Source organism: Argentina anserina, chromosome 3 (genome assembly GCF_933775445.1).
Source record: "Argentina anserina chromosome 3, drPotAnse1.1, whole genome shotgun sequence".
Lineage (NCBI taxonomy): Eukaryota > Viridiplantae > Streptophyta > Magnoliopsida > Rosales > Rosaceae > Argentina > Argentina anserina.
The window spans coordinates 4,047,809-4,053,137 of NC_065874.1; the positions used below are offsets into that span (position 1 = coordinate 4,047,809).

The window sequence follows — 5,329 nt, forward strand, 5'->3', positions numbered from 1 at the left end:
AGCTCCGAACGTATTGATGAGATTGCCGAAGATGAGCGTCATAAACGGCTACGACAGCCCGTTTCCGACGGCAGAGATAATCCCGACGATCATCAAGACGACATCATATTGGTCTGCAAACTGAAATAGCTTGTACAACGGGACCTTCTGCTTGTCTAAATTGTTAGCTTTGGCTTTTCCATCTCCATCTCCATCTGCCATGACAAGCCGGTCTTACTCGATCGATTGTTCGAGTAAAGATACAGATGATAATCTTTATATATGTTGAAGAAGTGAATGTGGAGCTAAATTTGTCATGGTTCGTGCTGAGTGTGACGCAAGTAGATGAGTAATTTGTTGGTGTTGACGAATCCGTCCTTGAGATCAGCTGCTACGTCTATTCTCTCTTCCATTTATATTCTTCTAAATTCTACTTGCATCTATATGATAGTAATTCTTAAGATTTTCTTCCGATATATTAAAAGAAAAGGAGAGAAGATTTTCGTTTAATTAAGATTAAAAAAATCAACAGTTAATAGGCAAAATATCAAAAGGTAAAAGATTTTTGGATTTTTTAGATTTTCCATCAAGCGTACTCTCCATTGCTAGCTCTTCCCATGTCACACTATGATATGTTCAAATTTCCAACCCTCTCTAATTTTCTTCTCATTGTGTGAGTTTAATTGTACTTATGGATATTCGATTAGGAATGAACTCATGTTATCATAACCGAATGTGGTGCGTTTATATGACTTAGATGACTTTGATCATATGTCATATACATTCTATGTTTCACTCATTTTACACAAATGAACTCTCTAGCGCACAAATGCTCCTTGTGAACATGATAGAAGTCGCATGTTCTCTTTCTCTTAATTTCTCTTTTTTCTTTTGTAATTAGAGACCTCGAGAGTGATGTTTAATCTTAGCAAACCAAAAGAAAAAATGAAATGAAGCTTACCAAATGCACTAGTGAAGCCATCAAACTTATTACTAATCTCAGTGAATCCATTGAGAAGTATTTCACATGTTGGCAAAGCCACATTCAAACTTGTTACTTGTTACTAGTACTCAATACTTTTCAATCTGAAAAACGAAACAAAGAAATAAGACGAACCGGTATGTACTTCTGACGGGTCAAGTATTTGCAGAGAAGCCTCGGTCCAAGTGTAAAGTGCGGGGTTGGGTTTCACACTTGATTTCAAACCAAAACAAAATACCTCGGATTCGCGAATTAAACCGGCAAACCCCCCAAGTCTCTTTCTTCTCTGTCTGCCTCTGTAATCGTGCTATTCAACCAAAACCCCACTCACTCTCACTCTCTCTTCTTTAAACCCACAACGCCACCTTTACTCACATTTCCCCCCTTTCTCTTTGCTCTGAAAACACTAGGGTGTTTCCTCATGAATCCTCCAACTCAGTCCCAGCCATACCTTGCCCATGGCCTGCACTATCACTCCTCTGAACCTTCCTCTGCTCAAAGGAGGTAGCTTTTTTTTTTCCTCACTTGGTTTTGTATTTCTTGAGCTGGATGTGTTGAGATAGATTCAATGTGCTTGTTTCTTTGTGCTAGGCTCTTCAAGATCTTTGATTAATGTGGTAGATGGTTTGTTTTCTGAAGTGGGTGTTGATGCTTTTGTCTATTTGAGTTTTACTGATCTGATTTTGTTTCAATGTACATTTTGGGTTTCTTATGTTTAGAGAGATAAAGATTATATTTTTTAATGTGAGCAGCTTCATTGATAATGCTGATCTGCTGTTGCCCTCTACATGGGTGTTCAATTTAGCTCGTGTCACATCTAAAGCTTGAGTCTTTTGTTGTTCTAGAGAACATGATGTTATGGGCTTACTTTGCTTGGAGACTGGAATTACAATTTTAGAGTAGGTGGATTTTGCGGATCAAGGTTAATTAGATAACATGACGAGTAGGAATCGAAGTCTTCTCATGGGGAAATGTAGGTGGATGAGATCGTGAAGATTTAGATAGATGGGAGATGGGTTTTGATATGGTAAACAGTGCAGATGCCAAGCCTATGCTAGTTCCTTTGTGTTAAAAGCCTAATATGGAGATGGACTGGATTGGATACCTCTTGCAATTGTTATGGATGATGAGAGTTCAATCACTCTGTGTCTTTGGGTCAGTTTCAGAATTCAATGACAAGGTCCATAGGGATTTTAGCGTATTCTTAAGTTAGTTTCAACTTCAATTTCAAATTCCGCAATTCTGGTAGACTTGGCTTAGGTGTTTGGTCGTTGAAATTTGAGACCTGTATCCATCAAAGCACATGCACTGTACCTTGTTGATGGAGTGGGCTTAAGGGTATGGAAGCAGGTTCATCTGTACCTTGATGTTAACATGACATTTCTACGCCCCTAGTGGCTGATTATTTTGGCTGTGATAGATTGGAATTGATATTGTTCTAAACGAATCTTTCAAGCCAAAAGAAGAACCTGATTTCCTTGCTTAAACTACTTTTACTATATATATATACAGTGAAGCCTATATGACTTGTATGAATTATATTTTAGGCATTGATATCTTTTATAGCTAGTGCTGACTGCTAAGATATATGAAAGCCTGTTGCTTGATGTTGTGATGCATCTTAACTTTTGGTTAATAATCTTGAATGCATGAGTGCTGTTTCTTCCTTTCTCTTTGTTATTATCAGGCACTGAGGTTTAGTTGAACATTTGTATTCCGGCATCTGATACATTTTCAATCTATGTAGTGCGTGAACAATTTCAAAGTAGGCCAAAAGTCGTGAATCATCTGTGTCAGAAGGGTCGGTCAGAATGTTAACTTGTGGTCGTGAATGTTTCCAATCTCAGTCCAAACCCATAATTCCTTCCCATTTGTTATTCCTTCAGACTTCTAACTGAGATTGGCAACATTATGAATGACCTGAGGGATGATTTGTGATTTTTATCCTTTTATATATATTATCCATGTTGTTAACTTTTGGAAATTTGTGTGTAGTTTTTCTTGCACTCATTCTCTCAACTCTGTCAGTGATAGGTTCAGAGAAGGTAATGCTGCTCCAGCGAATTGCTCCCTTCCAATACTGTACATGATAGATGATTGAATCTCTCTAAGGTACTGTGGGTTTATGTATTGGAAATTGGAATACATAAGGTTTGAAATGGGGAATGAAGCCATTGGTCCGTGTAGCATAGTTAATATTTAGAAATGTCGTAGCTATGACAATTTTTGTAAATCACCTATTATTTTGACATTTTTTATGGATAATAGATTTTGTGCTGCAACTTCAATTTTTCTCGTTGCTTTGACAGCAAGTCATTTAGCGCTTGTGTTTCCTAGTAAAAAGGCTCAGGACTGGAGTCACTGGACCTAATTTATGGTTCAGCAATAGAGATAGGTATAACTGGGGCTCCAGATTATGATTCAGTAGGGAAGTTGGTCTTACTGGAACAAAACGAATACTTCCTCTTCTTCCTTGCGGAAGACTTCGTTTTTTCTAGCTCTTTGGTTGTAGAGTAGCACTTACATCTGTCACCTGTCTTAACTACTTGACTCACTCATGAGACATTGTAAGTTTGGAACCCTGTACAGGTGCTGATACGACGATGGGTGAATCTAATTACCCGAGTGAAACAACAGAGCCTGAGGTTGATGATCCAGCGAAATCATAAAGCTAGAGGCTTTTTATTCTGAAGTATGAGAAAATTCCATAAATATTATTAACCTCCCCCATGATGTTGCTGTCCTCTTTGGAGAGATAACTTAGGCACATGAACTTGAGAGCACATCTCTAAATTTAGGTGCCCTTGCCATCCTCACCTTGTTGAATCTTCATCACATCTATGTAAGACTTCCCATCGAGTTTGCGGTTAAAATATCCCCTGAAGAAGTCTGCAACAGCTACTCTCTTGAACAATGCTGGTCTCTCTGGAGTGATAAGGTTCGGAGCAGGACCCACGTCTCCTTCAGGTTTGGACTGTAAAATGTGGCTATTGACAGCCTCTCCTTCTCCTTATTCACCGTAGGTCGATGCTCAATGCTACGGTAAATTCCATTCGTCAATCTGTTTGAGACGTGTAGATATACATTATGATAATTCGTAATGTTATATAGTAAATTAATAGTAAATTTTGCATCTAGTGCCTTACCTCCAAAATATCTCCAACGTTGATGATGAAGGCATTGTTCAGGGGTTTTATCGGAATCCAACTCCCATCTTTTCTAACCTGAAGGCCTTCCATTTCATTCACTTGGAGAAGGATGGTCAATCCACCACCATCTGAGTGAGGGTTAAGGCCAATAACAAGCTCTGGTTGCTTACATGGTGGATAATAGTTCATCCTAAACATTTGAGTCCCTTGTTCAAATAACTCTCACATAATTAGCATCCATTTCCAGTGCTTTTGCTATGAGTTCAAGCATCTTCTTCGCAAGACCTTCTAGTTCAGCAGAGTACGCTTCTAAGTTATCCCTACATCAGTGAAATATAGTATAATATCGGGTGTTGAAACAATCTTACAAAGTCATAATTAGAAAAAGGAGAAGACCTTAATGGTTGAGGAAGCTAGGGGAATAAATATGGCTTCCTCAAATGTTTTGGGAGTGTGATCAAGTAGAACATGTCTGACCAATCAAGTTTCTGGTTCTCAGACATAACAAATGCCTGTCCAAAACCCTCCATATCTTGTGGCCGCTGCCAAAACTATTTCTTCTCTTCAATTGGGAGTCCAAGCTGCTCCTCCGGGAACAGAAAGATCCTGCAGAAACCGTCGCAGTCCAAGCTGCTCCTCCGGTGACGCTCCGGTAGTTCCAAGGCTCGATTTAGGTAAGGGTTTGTGTTATGATAGTTGTGATTGAATTGGATTGAAATTGTGACGTTTTGGTGGAGAATCGGAGGAGAAGGAGGTGGAGGGAGTATCGCCGCCTTAGGCGGTGCGTGAGGGAGGGTGAGGGGTGCAGGAGGAGGCCATAAACAGTACGTATATGAAAAGTAATACATGGACGGTACGTATTTGAATAGTAATAAGTGAATAGTAATTTACGTAAACAGTAATTTCGTTAAAAAAAATAAATTTGTTGAACAGTAAAACATTAATACTGTTTCGGCATTCGAGGTTTTACATAACGTTTCTAATCATTTCTTCTTCAAACTAGGTGATCGATGAATCGAGTGAAGGAATTGCTTTCATTATTGTGAGAAATACGCTCAGGAAACTAAGGTGAGTAAAATCTCACAGTGATGAATCTACCCTTAGCGGAGATTCATAATTACACTTATTTAAAAAGATTGAACTATGATATGTATATGATATAGTGGGTTGTGTATGTGTATAATTGGTAAAATTGATACATATATATGAGTTGCTATAT

The 5,329-nt window shown here is 38.6% G+C and overlaps 1 long non-coding RNA gene and 1 pseudogene across 1 annotated transcript; one reads left to right on the forward strand and one right to left on the reverse strand.

The window, feature by feature from the left end:
- The first annotated feature begins 1,213 nt into the window (after window positions 1-1,213).
- Window positions 1,214-3,249, forward strand: LOC126788618 (uncharacterized). The gene is made up of 2 exons (XR_007671391.1): window positions 1,214-1,465; window positions 2,990-3,249. It is a non-coding gene; the product is annotated as an uncharacterized LOC126788618 (long non-coding RNA).
- A 434-nt stretch (window positions 3,250-3,683) lies between these two features.
- On the reverse strand, window positions 3,684-4,958 carry LOC126785833 (protein SRG1-like; annotated as a pseudogene).
- Window positions 4,959-5,329: the final 371 nt, after the last annotated feature.